Source organism: Salvia hispanica, chromosome 5 (assembly GCF_029641045.1).
Source record: "Salvia hispanica isolate PSC_SH4W2 chromosome 5, Shi_PSC_v1, whole genome shotgun sequence".
In the NCBI taxonomy this organism is placed as follows: domain Eukaryota; kingdom Viridiplantae; phylum Streptophyta; class Magnoliopsida; order Lamiales; family Lamiaceae; genus Salvia; species Salvia hispanica.
Window position 1 is genome coordinate 24,536,296 of NC_142696.1, and position 17,001 is coordinate 24,553,296.

Below are 17,001 nucleotides of genomic sequence, written 5' to 3' on the forward strand. Positions count from 1 at the left end.
GTACACAAAATATCTTAATTTTTAAAATATGATTAAGTTCTTTAACAAAAGCAATTGACTTGATCCAACACAAAGGGTTTTAATATCATAGTTCAAATAACTTCATACAAAATTCTAACTTTATCTATATAACAATGTGGCACGCCACGAACTCGAATATAAAGATACTAAATTTCATTAATGCATGCTTGATTATGAAAATAATACAAGCGGCAGTATATATAGACTCTTCTAACAACCCTATGCGGTTCTGACTTATTTGCGATCCGGGAAAGAACCAACAAAAACCCGGAAAGGAGCTTATATCATGCTCGACTATATTAGGACGTAGACATGGGTTGCTCGGCCACAGGCCAAGTCTGTACCGGCGAACGAGTAACCTTATTCACTACTATTACAATTCCAACATAGGAAAATCATTCCACATGCAAAAATACGTAAATTACTACGACATTTTAAAACAAACTAACGATTGTACAAAGCTCTTATTCCTTGGATATCATCTGAATTCAAGCTCTTGACCTTTCCGTCTGAAAACGTCGGAAACATGATAGCTTCCTTAACTCTACTGTGTTGAAGCCCTAAAAGGTGTCCGATTTCATGAAGTGCAATGGTTTCAAGGTCGAAAGAGCCCTTAACTGGCCCGACGGACCACCTCTCTTCGGCATCGTAATGGAGCCTTCCATTAGTCGGTGAAAATGCATGAGCTAGGACTCCGCGGGGACCATCAAAAGGGACTCCATCTCCGTGGTTGCGGCTGTAGAACCCTATAACCAAATCAGAGTTTTGATCGGTTGAGACTTGTCTAAAGGAAAACTGGGTGACGGAAGCCCACTTTTGGAAGGCACGTGCCACGGGGGCTATAGCATATGATGGAACGTTGGAGAAGAATCTATAAGTGAGAAAGGTTTTAGAAGATGGCCATTTAGGGTTTCCTGGAAAGAAACTGTAGTGAGATACTGTGTGGATGTTTCTCGAGCTCGACTCGTGTTTATTGTCACGAGGTTGCATGTAGTTGATGCCGTTACCAATGTCAGGCACCCCACATCGAGGGGTTGTCATTATGGATATCGTTTCATCATCTATGATACCTGAGGGTTTGATGTTGTAGTTTTTCTGGTAGGTTTTGATGGCTAATTCTAGGGTATCATCGAAATCATCATCTGTTGCATGAGCATTGTTTTCATAGCTGATATAACCGAATTCCTCGAGATAGGCTTTGAGCTCGTGGATATCTTTTGTGTTGTTTCCCTTGTGACAACCTTTTAACTTCTTGATGAAATTAAAAGGTGATGAGTTTTCATCACTTGGGGTGCTCCTCTTGGTATGGCCAATTGGTGCAAGTAGAATGAAAATGAGAAATATAAAGGAGACGGGTTGAAAGATCTTAGAAGCCATAAACGAGTACTTAAAAAGATATATGTAAGACTTTATTTTTTGTATGATGCATGTTAGTGTTATATTGTTTGTATTTATAGGCTGAGTTTGGCAGAAGATAAGAATAGAAATAGAAGTCAAGGAGTAATGTCGTTAGCCATTACTATTGGGAAGTTATTTGGTTTGAGTCACTAATGAATACAATATATTATAACGATTGTATAAATATGTATGAATGTATGAGACGTTACATAACGAGTTTTGGCCATATTTTAAATTAGGTATGGAATGAATCTGAATATTAAGAAATTTAGAGTGTGAATTTAAATTTTTGCTAACTATTACTATATTCAAACATTACTACCGTTACAAATCAATTTTTTAATATATGTTCTGCACATCAATTTAATCAAAGAATCGTAAAGAATCTTAGTATTAGTATAAATCAATTGAATTTAAATTAATGCCGCTACACCATTACTATTGGGAAGTTATTTGGTTTGAGTCACTAATGTATACAATATATTATAACGTTTGTATGAATATGTATGAATGTATGAGTCGTTACATGGTAATTCCTTCATGAAAATTTATTTAATTCCTACTAAGACTTTGTAACGCAACAATTATTATTTTAGTGAAATGCCCAAATAAATTCACAAGACTAATTTGGTAGAGAGGTTGTAATGTAACATGTTCTCTAAATCATCTATAAATATGTCAAATGTGCTTAGCTTCTTATTCACTTTTTTTCATTGGCTTCTCCTTTTCACTAGAGGATTTTCTCCAACAAAATAAATTGTTTTCAATATGTAATTCACATTCCTTAATGAAATACGGCCTAGCAATATTTCTCTAAATCATCTATAAATATGTCAAATGTGCTTAGCTTCTTATTCACTTTTTTTCATTGGCTTCTCCTTTTCACTAGAGGATTTTCTCCAACAAAATAAATTGTTTTCAATATGTAATTCACATTCCTTAATGAAATACGGCCTAGCAATATTGCATCGGTAGTGAAAGTGAAATATATATACGTGTTTTTAGATGGCCAAGCTAGAAGACAAATCAATTGTCATTGCCTCATTGGTGTGTGTGTTCCATGACAAAATGGTATGTGTTTTAGCGTTTATTTTTATATTTATGGAGATACTCATCTAAACCTATTAATGAGTAATTTTTTCAATGCAGGGTGTTAGAATTCACAAAACATTTTCACGAATTTTACAAAGATTTTGTACAAGGATGATATGTAGAAATCAAAAGGGAGGATGAGTGGTGTTGGTGGTGCAAAGCTTTGTATTTCTGTTTCTCATTCGACATAGGATAGAACTTTTCTGAAAATTATGGAGGTGCCGGATTTTTCTTTTAAGGTTTATTTGGGGCGAGCATGAATGACTGATTATTTGATTTATTTACGTTATACAGTACCATATTAATATATTGATTGCCATTATATATTTTTGCAGGTTTGTAATTTACGGTAGAGTACAAATTATATATGTATACAATAAGTCATTTGCTATAATTTGTTATTTTGTGGTTGCCCATTATGTAGGCCTGCTTATTCGGCCGGTTCCGGTTTTAACCGGACCGGTTGACCGGTTAACCGGTTTTAAAATTTCATAAATCCTAGAACCGAAACCGGAACCGATCGGTTTTGGTTTGGAACCGGCCGGTTAAGAATCGGTCGATTTCGGTTCCAAACCGGAACCGATGTGTAATTTTAATCCGAATTTATTTATAATTTTAAATAGTTCAATACTAAAATAATAATAATCCAACAACTAGAAATATAACAAATAATACCTAAAAATTCAAATAAATACACAAAAAATACAAACCAACAATACAATAATATTCATATATGGATTAAAGTGATGCCAAGTGTAGTAGGTCGGACTAGTCTATATTAGCAATATTTTAATACAAAAAATAGGAGTTCTAAAATTTAGCAATTTTTTTAAGAAATGAGTTTTAAAATTGAATTCCATTTTCCCTTTTTTGGCTAAACATATACATTGGAATTTCCAATACTAATTGATCTTGTTGTGACTTTTTGATTTATAACAGAACAGTTAATAAATTATTCACAAATAGGTTAAAATTGTATGTTAAATGAGTTATTACATAAATCTGTTATAAAGTTAAATTTCTAATATATGAAATTATATTGATCTTTTGGGAAAAAAAAAAAACTTGTGATGTCCTACTCATTTCTATCACGGTTTAAACATTTAAATACTTTAGAAAACATAGCTCACAAATCTAACACTGAAATCTAAAAAATCACTCAATGTTCCGAATTATTTTACTTTAATTCAAAATTAATTCAATTAAATTAGGTTTATTAGTATTTAAAATTATATATAAAAAATGAATTATAATCCGGTTCCCGGTTAGGAACTGGTCGGTTCCGGTTCCGAACCGGAACCGGTTTTATTTAAAAAGTTGGAACCGGTACCGGAACCGGAACTGGAAACCTTAATTAATCGGCCGGTTCCGATTTTGATTCCGGTTAACCGAGAACCGAAGAACCGTTTAAGCACCCCTACCATTATGTATTTCTGAAATTAATTTTTGTATTGACCTATTGATGGTATAGGTCTAATAGTTCATATTATTCTCTAACCTTATTATGTATAGTTTATATCATAGTAAGTTGAGTTGTTTTTTCCCATAGTCTTAAGTCACAGTATGTATGATATTTTTGTCAGTAGTAGTATTTTAATTTCTGTCATTTTTTTCACCTAATTTTTGGATTTATATAAAATATTATATTATTAATTGCTAACAATTTTTGTGTTCTTTTGTTGGTTTCATGATTTATAACTTTATACATATATAACCTGTATATTTAATAATTTAAAATAATTTTAATAAGAAAAAATGAATTGTTAACATTATTTATGTTACTAAAATATAGTAAAAGATAATAAAATTATACATTGATTATAAAAATTGTATTTAGATAAATATATAATGATATAATTTTGAAAATTATTGATAAAAGCTTATAACTTTTAGAAAATATGTTCTTTTTATGAACTCATTATAGTGATAAGATATTTATAACAGATTTACTATGTTTTTAGACTACTTTGAATTTAAGTAAAATTGTTATATATTTATCTGTAAATATTTTTATTGTATCTAATGTTTATTTGATGTTTATAAATTGTTGTTATATAGGTACATAACTAATTAGTTATTTTTTGTCTTGTATGATTTGGATACTACTTTATTCTGAATTTATAAATCAAATAAATATATGTGCATTACACGGGTGTGACACTTGTAATAATGTATTACTCCTATATTTTTTTTTTTAGATTATTTTCACGAGAGACGTCTACAAATTATCAAGGAGACTAGCCACTGAAATTGACAATATAATGAATGCTTTGTTTTGAAGTCAATTTCTTTTCTAGATCATCTAATTTCATTTTTACAAAAAAAAAAATAATAATTTCAAAAGTGTTAGCTGAATCGTGACCTTATTGTATTCTATTATAATAATAATAATAAAATAAAAAAAAGTGTGTCATAGTAGATTTGAATGTGAGATCTTTGAGTGAACAAGTTCAAAATTAACTGAATTTCAAACAATGGAAAAATATGCGTATCACTAATATAGTAATATGCATAATGTTCTTTCTTGTCTTATCTTTTCAAGATTTACCTCTGATGAGTGGAATTCATTGTGTAGATGTTTTCTTGTGATTGGAATTCACTATCTCACTTTTAGTTTGGAAAAATATGTTCAGTTTTAAATGTATGATTTTAATTTAGAAAATATTAATAAAACGTTTTTAAGTGTGTAATTAATTGTGTGGTTGTGTGGAATATGGATACCTATCCATTTCTTTAACTAAAAGTATAACGACCAAAACGTATAATACTTGTAAGTATATAAACAGACATATAGGATGAAAATATAAGTAAAGTATCCTAGAGAAAATGTAATTGAATGTATTAATAAAAATTTATTTTTATTTAAATAGAAAATCTAACATTTTTGTGGAGACATACCAAAAGATGAATAATCAATTGCTAATTTACTTCTGCTTGCTAACTACGACTAATTTAAGACTATAAGATTTTAGAAATCTATTGGTCTAAAATTTGCTACGTGTAATTTTCATTTTTCTTAATTAAATCGAAAAAGATAAAAAAAAAACTACCAGATTAAAATTTTGGATGAAAATGTCAATATAGTATTTTGAAATATCAACACAATGCTTTGAGAATGTCGAACACATTGCTTATGTCAACACATTGCTTTAAGAATGACATTCTACATATATATATTTACATATTTTATATACTATGTTGACATTTGTTGTTGTACGAAAAAGTTCAAAATTTTTGATTTTTTTTCAAATTTTGACATCGGAACATATGCAAGTGAGAGCTCGTAAAATCCTTATGAAATTATCTTTAATTTGTTTGATATATGTTGTGCGAAAAAGTAATTGAAAAGTTAGTTATAACTAATTTGTTGTAAATTGACTTTAATATCCTTATTGACATTTTTTTGTTGATCGTATTGACATTCTAGAACTAATTATCTATGCTCTTGATTTAAATATCTAAATACTATTATTTAATTATAATTAATAATTAAGTATTGTGTTAGCAATATAAGACTATCCCGTATCAAAATTTATAAGATTTCGAACAATATTTATAAGATTTAACGGTAAAAGCCGGTCCCACTTTGTGAAGATATCCGGAGCAATCCCTCAACATGGCCACCACACAAAATCTCACTCCACAAACCAACGTGGCGGCGCCACATGTGATCGGCGTCGTTCTTGCACACACCTGGCGCCTTCCACCACGCGCATCACCACCTCTTGTAATTTTAATTTAATTTAGTTAAATGAATGCATCAGTTTTGTTATCATTCGCAAATTACAACTTATTTATTTTTATCTAATCAGATATAAATATAATCCGTATTTTAGTTGATTCTGTCTAGTGTTCATAATTGATAAATTACAAATTTGAGTATACTATTTTCATAAACTTCTCTCTATATAAACTTTTTTAATATTTCTATCTATCTATACTAATTTCTCCTGTTGAAAATGGCAAATTGATTTGGATAGGGAACCTCCATTGAAAGAGGAAGAAGAAATACTATCAAAATTGGGAGAAACCGTCGACGACGGGAAGAGAGAAAGAAATTGAAAATTTTATTAATGACTACATCTTTTCAAAGTTACATTAAAATTACAATTAAGAGCCTTATATATAGGCTAAGTAAAAGGCTAACTAACAAATAAAATGCTAACTAATTACATTTCATTTTTCTAATTTTAACATATCCAATATAAACGACTCTTAATTACTCTCTCCGTCCACGAATAGGAATCCCGTTTTTCTATTTTGGTCCTTCTACGAATAAGAGTCTCGGTTCATAATTATCATAAATGGTAAAGAGACCTCACATTCCACTAACTCATTCCACTCACATATCATTTAAAACTAATATATACAAGTGAGACTCCTATTCTACTAACTTTCTTCCACCTACTTTTCTTAATATTTCTTAAAACCTGCGCCATTTAGAAATGAGACTCTTAATCGTGGACGGAGGGAGTAATTAATAAAAGGATTAATTGTCTATAAAATGAATAATTTATCTTGTACGTACCTTTCAGAATTCTGAATGACAAATCACAATATTTTAAAAATTCTACTCCCTACGTCCCCGATTAATTGTCACTCTTTTCCATTTCGGTCCGTCCCTCAATAATTGTGACACTTCATTTTTACCATAAATGGTAAGTAGGTCTCACATTCTACTAACTCACTCCACTCACGTTTTTATTACAAAATCAATATAAAAAAGTGGGTTCCGCATTCCACTAACTTTTTAAACTAACTTTTCTTTACATTTCTTAAAATTCGTGTACGGTCAAAGAGTGACAATTAATCGGGGACGGAGAGAGTATTTTCTGATGTTATTTTTTTTACCGGGCCGAAGAATTGTGGAGTAGGAGTATAATATAAAAAGAAAAAATGAAACAAATTTGACCGTTGAACTTTTTGAAACTTCATACTTTACTATTCAAATTTTGAAAAGTGCTTATCACAACTTATTACATTTCATGATTTTATAGTCAATTACCCCTAATAAAACTCATAAACCACGTCTTATTAAGAAGCAAGAAGGTGTATGTAGTAGTTAAATCAGTTTCTGATTGACACGAGTCGCTCGAAGAAAGAGAATGTTATTGAATTAGATGGAACTGAGGAAGGAATGTATGTCTTAATCATTCCAAAAACAAGAATATAATATGTTAATTCGTCAATCAAGTATAATATCTTAATTTTGTCGCGTAATGAGAGATCTTGGTGATAGTAACTCACGACAATGTTTCAAATTTAACAAAGCCCAACGATGTTGACAGGAATTTATTAATGAAAATATTTTCATATATAATGTCAACGTGTTCCATAGAAATTGTTTATTGTTTTTAAAAGATATATTTCCTCCTGGTATACATTCATCACTTTTAATGACACAAATTTTAATGGCGATGATTATGAGAAAAGATAGCCACACATTATTATATTGTTACGTTGGTTATAAAAAGTTAATAGTTGCCATGGACACTGGTGACTATGGATTGTTATTAAAAATAAATAAATAGCTTTGTACGTTTATTGATCCAATGATAGGCACATTAATTAAGTAGTACTTTTAATTAAGTAGTACTTTTATATGTGATTGTCATCTGTCTTTGGTGAAAGTTCAATACTAAAAATCTCAGATTCGAGTTCACCGTAAGTTAAATACGCTTATATACAGAATCAAACTACTTAATCGATTATGGCCATAAGTTTAAAATCTTTTGGAATTGAAGTATTTAATTTGTAAGTTTGGTGGTCGCATAAGCTGAGCCGAGAGTTGGTTTTGGTTCGAGGCACACGTGACATGCCAGCTGCATGGGTCCATGTGGATGAGTCAGTTTGTTGTAACCGTTTTTGGAGAGTCTAGCAACTGATGCGTGACGTAGTTAGATGCTCATATAAAACAAGAAACAACACTCTGTTTTTTGGCAGAAGAGAGAAAGTAGAGTGATCGAATTTTCCATCTTGAGTGAGTACGATCTTGAGATTAGATTGTATAGATTCTTGAGAGTTCTTTCTCCTTGTTCATCAATCATTGTAAAGTGAGATAGTGTGATCAATAAAGTAGCTCAACCCAGATTTTCCCGTGGATGTAGACGTGAGTCGAACCACGTTAAACCCTTGCGTCCATTGTCGCTTCTTTTTTGTTCTTTCAATCGTCGTTTAAATCCAACAATTGGCGCCGTCTGTGGGAAAGAGATCGACGATTATGGCGATGGCGCGTTTCGAGACGGAGAAATTCAACGGGAAAACAGATTTTGGCCTCTGGAGAATCAAGATGAAGGCTCTATTGATCCATCAAGGGCTCGCGGATGCATTAGTCGAAGAAGAGGGCGATGATAAGCCAGCCGCTAAACGGCAAGAAATCTTGCAGAAGGCTCACAGTGCGATCATCCTCAGCCTTGATGATAAAGTGTTGAGGGAAGTCGCGCATGAAACTACGGCTAGCGCGATCTGGAAGAAGCTCGAAGGCCTTTATATGGTTAAATCTCTGGCAAACAGGTTATATCTGAAACAACAGCTTTATTCCTATAGATTTACTGATGGAAAAAGTTTAAGTGAGCAATTAGATCAGTTCTCGAAGTTTGTTGATGATCTTGAAAACGTGGATGTGAAATTGGAAGATGAAGATAAGGCTATAGTTCTCCTCAATGCTCTTCCCTCCACGTATGAGCAGTTGAAGGATGCGTTGCTTTATGGCAGAGATAAGCCAATCACTCTTCTTGAAGTGCAGACTGCGTTGAAGACCAAGGAGTTCCAGAAGCTCAGTCAGTCTCAACCGGACGCATCTGCAGAAGTCTTGAATGTGAAGAAATTCAAGAAGTTCAAACAGAAACAGAGCCTACCCAAGAATCAATCTGAGAAGGATAAGAAGGAAACAAGGAGTTGCCACTACTGTAAAAAGCCTGGCCATATCAAAAAGAATTGCTTCCCTTGGAAAAGGAAGCAAGAGGCCGAGAAGAATGATCAAGGCTCCACTGATATTGTGCAGGTTGAAGAACCTCACCAGATTATGAACATCGTGGAAACCGAGGTTAGTGACTGTTGGATCATAGACTCGGGTTGCAGTTTTCATATTAGTTCACACAAGGAATGGTTTCAAGATTTCTATCCCTCTCAGGGGTCAGTAGGGAAACAATCATGTTTGTAGTATAAGGGGAAGAGGTAGCATAAGACTAAGGCTAAATGATCAATCTATTATTCTGCTATCAGATGTCAGGTTTATACCTGAGGTGAAAAGAAACCTAATCTCTCTTGGAGTTCTTGAGTCAAAGGGCTATGGTTTTAGATCAGATAATGGTCATCTCAGGATACACAAAGGGTCTGTTGAGATTATGAATGCAGTGAGAAAGAATACTCTATACTATCTTGATGCTACTGTTGTTAGTGGTGTTATGAATGCAACTGAGAAGACAAGTGATGATTTCAGAATTTGGCACCAAAGGATGGGTCACCTGGGAGAAAAGGGGATGAAGGAGCTAGTTAAGAGGGGCTTGATTAAGGCAAGAGGAGAAGCAGATTTAAAGAAGTGCGAGCAATGTGTAATGGGAAAAGGCAAGAAATTACCATTCCCTAAGGGAAAGCTGTACTTGACTATGCACATAGTGACATTTGGGGGCCTTCTCAACCACCTACTATGAATGGAGGTAGGTATTTCATGACTATCATCGATAATTATTCCAGAAAGTTATGGGTACAGATACTAAAAGAGAAATCTGATGCTTTTGGTTTCTTTAAACAATGGCATGCTATGGTGGAGAGGGAGAAAGGAATTACACTCAAATGTTTACGGACTGACAATGGTCTTGAGTATCTCTCTGCTGAGTTCAATTTTTTTTGTAAGGACAGAGGGATAAAAAGGCATAGGACGGCTCCTAGAAACCCCCAACAAAACGGGGTGTCCGAGAGGATGAACAGGACTATCATGGAGAGAGTTAGATGTATGCTCCTGACTTCTGGTGTGGATAAGAGGTTTTGGGGTGAGGCTGTGACTACCGCAGCAGTGGTTATTAACAAAAGTCCATCCTCAGCAATCAATTTTGATATCCCTGATAATCTCTGGTATGGGAGAATGCCAGACTTTGCTAGCTTGAGATCTTTTGGGTGCAGGGCATATGCACATGTAAAGGAAGGCAAGCTTGACGCAAGAGCTATTAGATGTATGTTTCTTGGCTATCAGCCTGGTTCTAAAGCCTTCAGGCTATGGTGTACAGACCAAGGAAATGGGAAACTGATAGTGAGCAGAGATGTTATCTTTGATGAGGGTTTGATGCCTTGTTTGATAAAGGAAGGTACTGGTACATCAGTGGAGGTGGAGCCACGGCAAGAGGCCATGCAGGATGATAACAGCAACACTGATGATACTTCACCACCTACAAGGACAGATGATCCCCCTGTACAGCAGAATATTAGGGAAAAATCAAAGAGAATAAGAAAGCTTCCTACTAAGTTTTCAGACTATGAAATGGCTTTCTTTGCTCTATGTGTGGCAGAGGAAATAGAGTTCAGTGAACCTGGGACTTACGAGGAAGCAATGAATGGTTCTGAGTGGGAGAAATGGCTGGAGGCTATGGTTGAGGAGATAGACTCTCTTATGAAAAATAAGACATGGATTCTGGTAGATAGGCCGAGTTCTCAAAAGGCTGTTGGCTGCAAGTGGGTCTTTAAGAAAAAGGTGGAGTTTGCTGATGGAAATAAGATCAGGTACAAAGCTAGGTTGGTGGCCAAGGGCTACACACAGCAAGAAGGGATAGACTTCACTGAAATTTTCTCACCTGTGGTGAAGCACACCTCCATAAGGATTTTACTTTCTGTGGTTGCACAAAGGAACTGGGAGTTACACCAACTTGATGTCAAGGCCGCTTTTCTACATGGAGATTTGGTTGAAACCATATATATGGAGCAGCCAAAGGGTTTTGAGGTCCCTGGGCATGAAAAGAAGGTCTGCCTCTTGAAGAAAACTTTGTATGGATTGAAGCAAAGCAGCAGGCAGTGGTATCTTAAGTTTGATGCTCATCTCAGCAACATTGGTTTCATGAAGTCGGCTTATGACAATTGTGTGTATATCAAGACAGTTGATGGGAAGGCTATTGCTTATTTGGTCTTGTATGTTGATGATATGCTTGTGGCAGCTGCAGACATGGGAGAAATCAAAGCTATAAAGGATGAGTTGATGAGAGAATTTGAAATGAAAGACTTGGGTGAAGCCAAGAGAATTCTTGGGATGGACATCCTTAGAAACAGAACTGAGGGAGAAATTTGGCTACTTCAGATGGATTATCTCAGAAAGCTCATTCAGAAATTTCAGATGCAAGATTCTAAGGAAGTGGCAGTGCCTCTTGCTCAACATTTCAAGTTATCCAAGGAGCAGGTACCCAAAACAGATGAGGAAAGGTCAGAGATGATGAAAGTTCCATATGCAAACATAGTTGGGAGTGTGATGTATTGTATGATATGCACCAGACCTGATCTGGCACATGGGATCAGTGTCACTAGCCGCTACATGAAGGAATATGGCAGGGAGCATTGGTCAGCTCTTAAATGGTTGCTGAGATATATAAAAGGAACGGATAATGTAGGGATTTTGTTCAAGATGCAGAATGATGATACTGGTGATCCGTTGGTTGGATATTGTGATGCGGACTATGCATCGAATCTTGACACTAGAAAGTCTCAAACTGGATATGTGTACAAGCTACATGGAGCAGCGATCAGTTGGAAGTCCACATTACAATCGGTGGTGGCTTTATCCACTACCGAAGCTGAGTACATAGCGCTAACCGAGGCAATCAAAGAAGGCGTCTGGTTGAAAGGGATACTCAGTGATTTTGGAGTTGAACAAAAGGTTGTGAGGGTGCTGTGCGATAATAACAGTGCGATATGCTTGGCGAAGCATCAGATTTTCCATGAAAGGAGTAAACACATTGATGTAAGACTTCACTACATCAGAGACCAGATTGAGAAGAAAGAGGTGGAGGTGTTAAAGGTTGGAACAGAGGATAATGCGGCCGACGCTTTAACAAAGGCTGTGCCATGCTCAAAGCTCAAGCATTGCTTGGAGCTGATGAGTGTGTTACCACATTAAGGTGGAGTGTGTTTGGAGAATCGGGTGTGGGCTGTTGCTTACACGACCAAGGTGGAGATTGTAAGTTTGGTGGTCGCATAAGCTGAGCCGAGAGTTGGTTTTGGTTCGAGGCACACGTGACATGCCAGCTGCATGGGTCCATGTGGATGAGTCAGTTTGTTGTAACCGTTTTTGGAGAGTCTAGCAACTGATGCGTGACGTAGTTAGATGCTCATATAAAACAAGAAACAACACTCTGTTTTTTGGCAGAAGAGAGAAAGTAGAGTGATCGAGTTTTCCATCTTGAGTGAGTACGATCTTGAGATTAGATTGTATAGATTCTTGAGAGTTCTTTCTCCTTGTTCATCAATCATTGTAAAGTGAGATAGTGTGATCAATAAAGTAGCTCAACCCAGATTTTCCCGTGGATGTAGACGTGAGTCGAACCACGTTAAACCCTTGCGTCCATTGTCGCTTCTTTTTTGTTCTTTCAATCGTCGTTTAAATCCAACATAATTTGTTTAAATCCAACATAATTTGTTACGTATCTTATTGTATTTTTACTTTATGGATAAATATGATAGAGATTTGTAAACCAAAGCACGGACATGCAGTAGCCAATTGTAATAAAATACAATTAAATTTCTCAATTTGATGTTTCGTAGTCTCCCACAAATGATAATAAAAACTATCATGTTGCCACTTTAGAATATATTCTTCTTTAATTCATTTTTTTAGTCGTTGAAAATAACCCTTTTTATGATCACTTTTCATTTGTAGGCCTATGGCTATATTCTAAATTCAACTTAGGAACCAGACAAGTAAACTCCAACATATATAAATTTTAAAAAGTAAATATATTACTTGGTTTAAAAATAACAATTCATATGACATGGCACATAATATCTGACATGGACATCCATAATTGCTAATCTTGTAAAGTATTCAAGCCATGCACACATTCACACAAGCAAACCTTTTCCTCTTTGAGTATTACACATGCAAAACCTTTATTTCTATGATTGAGGTTACACTTACTTACACACACACATCTATATATATGCATGTTTTATTTCTTCCCAAATATGTAAATCACAACCTTCAATATAGTAGTATCCAAAGTTAGGGATATATTGTTTCTCATTCTTCTTGATTTCTATATAGTATATATATAAATTCGATAAATTTTAAAAAAATGTCCCTTATTGCTACAGAGACCGTTTGCTCGTGGTGCAAGAAGCATTCTGATTATATGAGCTCTATTGTTGATGGGTTCAGGTATCCTTTTGCAATTATGTCTGTCGAAGGTGGCGGAGACGATGATGATGGTGATGATGTAGTGTATGATTATGCTCCGGCCGCGTGATATTATAAGGTGGAATGGACTTGGGTAGAGAAAGTTAATTTTAAGATGTTTTGCATAAATTACATTATGAGCTAGGTTTTTTTTTATTTGCAGGTAAGGAGTTGAATAAATTAATTTTACTGAATCTTGTGACACCTATTTATCTTTCTTTTGACATCAATTCCTATTTGTATTGGAATAATATTTATTTATGTCAAAAAAGACAAAGTTGGGTATCAAATTAATTGCGTCAACCGATAATAATATTTTTATTGCATCGACGTAGGAGAGATTTTGGTGAGAGTAACGTATGACGAAGTTTTATTTCCTCTAAAAATGTGTTGACTTGAATATAATTACATGATATACTATAAGAAAATAAATAATTTTGAAATTATAATGCGGATTTTAATTAGGTGCACATGCATGTCAATGATGTCATCTATGTGACTACGTGCGATATATATTCTTATACTATTATTTTCATTTACTATTTTAGTATCACAGAGATATCAGGCACACTTCCACCAGAGTACAAATTATTGTATTGCTTAATAACTTAATAACTTCCATCAGAGATATCAGGCACACTTTTAAAATGAGATAGATTTTAACACATAATTTATAAAATATTTTATAAAATATTAGAGAGACAGAAAAAAAAATTATTGAAATATTGTTAATGGAGAATGACACACGTCTCATTAAAGATTAAAAAAAGGATTAACAAAAATAGAACTTGAAGTAATGTTCATATCAATCCTTTACTAAATTAATTATTATAAATGACATATCATCACTCTTTGTAATATATAGAACAATGAACTTTGTTGTACTTTATTTCATTAATAAATTGGGGTATTGGCGCTTAATTACATGAATTTTCGGTATATTTTTATTTTGCAACAATATTTAAATTTGTGTATTCATTCGCAAATTCTAAAGTTTATGTGGAGTACAAAATAAAAATAGAGTTAAAGTTCGTATATTATGATGTAGATTGGTGAATCAAAGTACTAACATTCAATATCCAATTAATTACAATGAAATATATATCGACACAATGTGGCGACACTGTTTTCACAGCAATTTTTTTTGGAGTTTGAGTTGTGCTGTCACAATGTGCAAATGCGTCACGCAAGAAAGTGTATTATAGAATAACATCTTGTGCTACTTTTGAAAATATTCTCTTATATGATTACAATTTTACAAGAATTATCCCAAGTTCATTCTATTCCCAACCAAAAATATGAGCACATGAAAACTCTCCACTTGTTTTTCTTGTGTGATTGTGTCATTGTGTGCATGGATTGAAAAGTTACGATATAATCAGCAATTATGGATGTCCACGTCATATGTTAAATGCCATGTCAAATTTATGGCTTTTTAAAACCAAGTACTGTATTTTATTGATAATCAATCTCATAATTTATAAAAATAACTAAATAAAATCATAGTAATTTTTTGCACATTTCTCAATTATCCCATAAAATTAAAATTTTGATAAATTTATCACAAATCATAATTTTAGTTAACTTCTAGATCAATTTAGCATTGTTATGTATTTTAAAGATCGATTTTAGATGATTAATTGGTGATAATATAATAACGAAAAGTAAAAAAATCATTAATCAAAATTTTAATTAGTAATTTTTATAAGTTATGAGATTGAAACAAGAAGTTCAACTACTAAATCAACACCATAAAAACAAGCTATAATTAAATTAAATATTAATTAATATTCAAACTAGAAGCTCAAATTTAGATGATTATGTAATTGGTGAAGATATAATGACGAAAAGTAAAAAAATTATTTATCAAAATTTTAATTTTACGAGACAATTGAAAAATGTAGAAAAATCATACTTTAACTAGCAATTTTTTTAAATTATGAGATTGACCGGAAGTCAACTAGAAGTTGAACTACTACATCACTAACACAATAAAATCAAGCTATGATTAAATTAAATATTATATTAATCAACGTCCATTGATACTTATATAATCAAAATATAAAAAAATTATGGACCACAAAATTTGAAGATATCCGGAGCAATCCCTCTACTTGGCCACCCACAAAATCTCACTCCACAAACCGACGTGGCGGCGCCACATGTGATCGGCGTCGGTTCTTGCACACACCCACCGCCTTCCGGCTTCCACCACGCGCATCCACCTTTTCCAAACCTATAAATATAAGGCATGTGTCCCCTAATTTCCTCAATTCAAAACATCATCTTTTTTACACCACCAAATTCAACAACACACTTCTCTCTCTCTCTCTCCACCAACTGTTTGATAAAATGGCTCTCATGATCCCTACATGGTTCGAGAACTGCTATGACTACGTGGCAGCGGTGCGTGGAGAAAGCGGTTGTGGCGACGACGACGATACGGACTATGATTATGCTCCCGCAGCGTAATTTAATTTTTGGTCAAATTATATAGCAGCATTTAGATTATAATTAGTTGAAGCTATTGATCGTGGCTATTGTACCTCAATCTTGCAGTTTTAATTTAGATAATTAATGCAGCAGTTTTAGCTTTGTCACACCCCACCCTGTGCGATGCAAGACCCATTTTATTTTCATTACATTTAGATATGAAAACGACGGAAACCTTTAGGCCATGTTTGGTTGGCGGGAAAGTAAAGTTGGCAAGGAAAATTATTCTTTGAAAAATGAATCCTGGGAATATGATTCCTAGTGACTTTACTTTCCTGTGTTTAGAAAATATCAAGATTTAAATTTATATTTGATTAAACACAAAACTAAAACTACACTCATTATTTTTTTATTTATAAAAAAGAATAATAATATAAAATTTTAATAAATTATTAATTATAAATAATAATAATTATATTATTATGTTTTTATTACGATGGATAGTTTAAATATGGATTATCCATCATAATATATAAAATATAATTATAATTATAATTGTAGTTACATAGAGTATTATACTCATTCATTATAATAATAAATATATTAATTATTATATTATAATTATAATATTTATGGATATTATAATTGATAAATTTTATAAATTAAAATTGCACTATAACTTTGTT

The 17,001-nt window shown here is 33.3% G+C and overlaps 1 long non-coding RNA gene and 1 pseudogene across 1 annotated transcript; one reads left to right on the plus strand and one right to left on the minus strand.

Annotated features, from left to right (window-relative positions):
- Nucleotides 1–295: 295 nt before the first annotated feature.
- Nucleotides 296–1,413, minus strand: LOC125189645 (metalloendoproteinase 3-MMP pseudogene; annotated as a pseudogene).
- A 12,278-nt stretch (nt 1,414–13,691) lies between these two features.
- LOC148926496 (uncharacterized) lies at nt 13,692–14,104 on the plus strand. The gene is made up of 2 exons (XR_016130250.1): nt 13,692–13,961; nt 14,046–14,104. It is a non-coding gene; the product is annotated as an uncharacterized LOC148926496 (long non-coding RNA).
- Nucleotides 14,105–17,001: the final 2,897 nt, after the last annotated feature.